Source organism: Pinus tabuliformis, chromosome X, assembly GCF_031772625.1.
Source record: "Pinus tabuliformis cultivar Carrire ecotype Pingquan chromosome X, CPIR1, whole genome shotgun sequence".
NCBI classification, from domain to species: Eukaryota; Viridiplantae; Streptophyta; class Pinopsida; order Pinales; family Pinaceae; genus Pinus; species Pinus tabuliformis.
In genome coordinates, this window is record NC_142308.1 from 65,956,269 (window position 1) to 65,962,478 (window position 6,210).

Consider the following 6,210-nt stretch of genomic DNA (forward strand, 5'->3'; position numbering starts at 1 on the left):
GCTTCGTCCTTTGGGCTTTGGATTTGCAGATCCAAAGTCTCGCTTCTTCTGTTTGAACTTTTGCTCGATTTTGACAGCGTATCGGTATGCTGTGCCGAGTGAGGAGATGTTCAAGAACCCCATCTCTTCCTGGATGTATTTGTGTAGGCAGTCGCGGTATTTGAGTACCAGATGCAGCTCAGAATATTTGATACCCAACTGTGTGCGAAGGGTATGAAAAATGTTTGTGAACTCCGGCACATCTTGGTCTCGTCCCTACCGCAGTGTGGTCCATTTGATGTATTTGTCCTCATAGCTTCTGACAGGGTAGTACTGCTCCTTGATGGCATCCCGGAAGTCATTCCAAGTGGGCGCAGCTGAAAATAGTGAGCCTGTACTTTCATCCTTCTGCTCGCAGTAGGTTTCCCACCAGTCCTTGACGTGGGGGGCTGCTTTGAGAAGGGCGAAAACAATCTTTTCTCGATTTGAAAATTCGTGAACAGAAAAATACCCATCTAGCAGATTTAACCATTTATCTACGGCATCTGTGTCTATTTGACCCTCGAAGATGGGGATTTCAAAATTAACTTGTACCTTAAACGGTTTGGCGTTTCCAGAGTCACTGTTGGAAGCCGATGCGTCGCCTCTAGGTAGCCGCTGAAGGATCTGCGCAAAGCTATCCATCATCGCGTTCCTTTGCCGCTTGAACGCTTCTTCGAGCAAGATTTTGATAGGATCTCCTGCCCCCTCGTCTTTCTTCTCATCCGCCATGGGAGGCCGTCGGGATTTGCGAAGCTGGTCTTGCAAAGGTTCGACCAGTTCAAGCCCTAACTCCTTATATCCCGACCTCGTTGTGGACATGCAAAGAAAAACAGAGAAAAAGCAGACCGCTCTGATACCACTGATCCAGATTTAAACAGGAACGCAAAAAATTACAGAGATAACCATAAATATAGAGATGCAATAACCATAAATACAGAGATGCAGCGGAAATAATGCTTCATTTCATTAATGGAAACTACTGAAATATGCTTACAACCAGAAATGGAAATAAACCAGCTAGGGCGATGGTAGCTTATCTCTAAGAAGAGATGTGCGGCTACATGCCTCTGAATTGTTCCGAACTGTGTTACAATGAGGCTCGAAGGCCTATTTATTGTTGAGAAACAATGGAAAACCCTTCACATCCCGAAACCTAACCCTAGAAGATGAAACGCCAAATTGTGGGCCCCGTTTGGGTAAATTGGTACATCAATTTCCCGGGGTCGTAACTTTGGCATACGATCTCCGTTTGATGCGTACGATAGCTCGTTAGAAAGATCTATCCGAGTACTACCACTTTGGGAGGCAACATGGGTCCACGGACCAATGTTGCCCCAGATTCCCAAAAAACGTCGTTTAGGGCTTCAAAACGGCTCCGGAAGTTCAGGACCCGAAAACTGCTAAAAATAGTAAACTGTGCTACAATTTAGGAAACTGAAAAGACTGAAAGAGACAGTTGTGGGAGTCCAAATGGGATAGGTGGGTGGCCACCAACATCCACCTGGATCAATAAAGTTGAAACAATTAAGACCCTGGGTCTATTACAACCTTTATCCATTCCAAGCCAACTTTGGGAGGAGGTTTCAATGGATTTTATCACAGGTTTACCCAAGTCTGAGGGAAAGAGTGTCATAATAGTGGTAGTTGATAGACTTACCAAGTATGCACACTTTTGTGCATTATCACATCCATTTAAAGCTAGTACAGTTTCTAATGCATTTATGGAAACAATTCAAAAGCTACATGGAAACCCAAAGATTATTGTAAGTGACAGAGATCCCATTTTCACTAGAAAATTTTGGACAAAATTATTTTCTTGTCTCGGTACTCAGTTAGCTCATAGCTCATCTTATCATCCTCAATCTGATGGGCAAACTGAGATAGTAAACAAATGTTTGGAAGGATATCTTTGTTGCTTTGTATCTGATAAACAGACACAATGGGTCAAATGGTTGCCTCTGGCTGAATGGTGGTATAACACTTCCTTCCATACAACAACAAAAAATACCCCATTTATGGCATTTTATGGATATCAGCCACCATCCATCACATCATATTTAAGAGAAAATACTAAGGTTCAAGCAGTGGAACATCACATCGAGCATCAACAACAAGTCCTCCAACTCTTAAAGGATAACCTCATGTTGGCGCAGAATAGAATGAAACAACAGGTAGATCAACATTGCAGCGAAATAAGTTTTGATGTAGGCGATTGGGTATTCCTACAGCTCCAACCATATAAACAAATATCCCTCAAGCAAGCTAAGAAGGATAATAAATTATCACCAAAGTATTATGGTCTATACAAGGTGTTGCAAAATATTGGTACTATGGCATACAAATTAGAGCTTCCTGCAGCTTCTCGAGTGCACCCAGTGTTCCATGTTTCATGTTTAAAGAAGGTTATAGGCGACAAGCTCCCAGTTCAAACAATATTTCCAGAACTTGACGAGGAAGGAAAAGTTATATTGGAACCGGAAGCAGTCACAGAAACAAGAGCTCGACAGCTACGAAATCAATCAATTTCGGAGTATCTCATCAAGTGGAAGAACTTATCCGCTGAAGATTCCACATGGGAAGATGAGAACTTTATACAGAAGCATCCAGAACTACTCAAGCGTTGAGGACAACACTTTTTTGAAGGAGAGGGGCATGCTAGGTTCCTATAATACTAGTGATTACCCCATTACTATTGTAGGTGTATCCCTTATTAATATTGTTGTGCCCCTATTGTCCCCATATTGTTATTACTGTGCCCCATAGAATCCCTCTATTGTTATTTTTGTGCCTTTATATTATTATTGTTAGGTCAGCTGGGTTATATTGTGAATCCTTAGATTCCTATATATAGAAAGGAGGTTTTTTCATTTGAATCATCAAAGAATCATTCATTTGTGTAATGTAAAGGAGGTTTCCCCCTCAAAGAGGCTGAATTCTAAGGTGTTGATCTATCTTTTATATCTTTTTGTGAGCTTGTTTCATAACAAATGATGACACCTTTGATGGAAGCAAGAAGTGGATGGTGGAGACCTAAAAAAATTCTAGGGTTTGAAGAAAATCCTAGGTATCTTGATGATTATGGTTTGATGGATTCTATGAGGTTAGGGTTGGAGAGAAAACCTTGGTTTATGGAAAAGACTTGAGATTTGATGTATGAAACTCTAGCATGCTCTATGTGAAGCACTTGATGAAGATTTGATGAAGCCCTAGGTGGGATAATCCCTAGCAGATCTAGTTGGATACTTGAAGACAACATTGGTATATGGACCATGGATATCGATGGCTCTTGAAGATTGGTTCAAGAGGGAGAGGATCACCTCTCATTGAAGATATGTATTTCTTGACTTATGATGCTTCTTACTTGTTAGACTTATAGATCTTATTATTATGTTTATTGCTTGTACTTCATGCATATGTATTTGAGTATATGGATGATTCTAACCTCCTTGATGAGATGTGATGAGTAGATCCTTCTTGAGGATCATTTTGAGATGTAGATATGGAAAGAGATAAAGAGGTACTTGATGAAAAGATGACAAAGTGCTTCAAGTGGCCTATGTCTAATGAGTAGGTGCTCATGTATTTGAATACCACAAGGTATGCATGGTATGTTTTGTTTAAGCTATTGGCTCAATGAGCCCTAACATATGATGAGAATGCCTCTTTCTTTAATGGCTCATAGATTCGTATGAAAGTGACTTGGATATATGTCTCCCATGATGAAATTATGCAATTCGTGTTGAACATTTTGACCTTCTTGAATTTTATCAGGCTATCTAATATTGATACATTAATACACTTGATGATTGGCTAACATCCATTCGTTGGACATCCTGATCCTATAAAGAAGGTTGGCACATTGACTCCAGTAAATGATACTCTTGATACTTGTCATGATGGATTTCATATAGAATTATAGTTCATTGACTCCTATACATGAGTCTACCGATGATGCTTGCAATAAGCATGATTAAAGCATATGGAAAGAGTGATTGACACTCTTGTTGGTTTTGATAAAGCTTTATTGAATGACCTAATTTGATCTCATTGGTCATGAAGTGCATGGTAACATTGATGTGAGAGCTATAAGTGTAAGATTGATATTCCAGATCTCTTACTACTTGTAGTCTTGTCTTGTCGGCATATAGTTAAACTGAATGTCCTAACTTGATGGAGTGACTTGATAGAAAGTGTTATTGTGTTCACAATCTTTGAGATCTATCTACTGCTTTGAGTCTGACCTTTGATGAAAAATTGATGTCATGATGTTGATAGCCATATGTTTATGATCTAACTGATCTGGTGTTGAATGACTCTAATAGAGACACGTTGCTTGCATGAAAGAAGATGAATGATGCAGATCCCTAGTTAGATGGAGAATCTCTTGTAAATATTCTTACCCTTATTACTAGTTGTATTCTATGTTGTTGAAGTATGATTTATGTGCATCTGACAATATTTATCTGCAACAGAGTCTTAGATCTGAATCCCGTACAAAAATTAGGGTTTCTGTTCTGGACACAATCACAGATATAAAATATTTCACCCCTGAGCGCATGCATGCTAAGACCTAGACAATGTCCATGCAGCTAAAGTCGCGCTCATGATAACCTAAAGGGAGAAACCAAAGGTTTGACTGTTGTTGACCATCATCTGAAGCTTTCTGAAGTTGTCTAAACTCAGAATCATGATGTCCCTGACATATTCTACCACTGTTAACGAATTTATGAAATTGTTGAGTTATATTGTTGAACATATAATGAAGTATTGTGCATGAAATTAAATGGTCACCTGGAAGATGTCAATACCATAGATGTATTGCAAATAACAACAAGATCTTCTAGTAGGAAAAGCTTGAATGTTTTCCATAACATGAACATGCAGACTGAACTTGTGTTTGCAGGTGACCGGGACATACATATAGATATGTCACTATGTTTGTGCTACAAGAGGTTGGCATGATTTGGCATTACTAGTATGTATGAAAAGTGTTTTTTCATGATGCTTGACAATAAATTTGAATTAATGATTGAGACGTGCTTTGACTATAGATCTGTCTACGATTGTAATTTAGACTTGACCTGAATTCTAGTGATCTGATCTAGCGATTGTTGATTTTCCCTAATATCAATACTATGTGGTGATGACGACTTATGTGGAAGTTGACCTCCCTGTTCTTAGCACAATGGTTGAATTAATGATAGTTGTGATTTGGCATGAAAAATGGAAATTGCACGATTCATCCTTGATGTATGCATTTGCACCTAGCGACAAGATGACCTGTATTATGATTATGAGAATGACTTATGTTATAATTATAAGAATGAATTAATGCAAGCCTGAGACTTATATTGCATGATTGATTACAACTTGTTGACATGATAATAATCGAATTCATACTTGATATGAACTCTACCTGTCTCCTGGTTGAAAGAATTGATAATGTGATATTGATGACTTTGATTATGGTAATAATCTGGGTTCTAAACTTTGATGAGTGATTTTTTTGTTGTGATGGTACAACATTGATTTATGTAAGGCTAATTATGATGGCTTAGCAATGCATTATGCTAAGAGCATTGCGATCTAGATATGTCTAGATTTTACAGTTATCTGATCAAGTCAGGATGATGAGTTCCAAGCTATGGCTTTGATATTGATTATGGTTTTGGTTTTATATCCTGATGATCTACTTGTGACAAGTGATGAGCCTCTCATGATCCAAATTAGAGAGAGATGGCATGATGAGTCGATTTCTGGAATTTGGGAAAGAAATTCCATATTGCAAAGCTATTGGAAAATGTTTTTGAATATTGAAAATGAAAATCCTTGGATACTCTGATTTCAAGTTCAAGATGTTGTTGAACTCGAAATGGCATTTGACGGTTGTTTGAAGCACTGATATTCTATTTTTAAACATCTCTATATATATGATGCACGTAGAACCTGACTAAATGTTTCTTCATTCACATAGAGTGGTGACTGAGCATGCTTTGAAATACTTGCATGAGATATTTCTCCTATAATATGTGTCTGCATAAATGTATTGTTGATATTTGAGATTATTGTTGATAAGAAAACTTGAATGTTTCTTTATTATGATATCTACCATGATATCTTGGATGAGAGGTCCATAGCATGACCAAGGTTGATCATGATGGTGCTAGCATGGCTAGCTGTAAGGCAGGA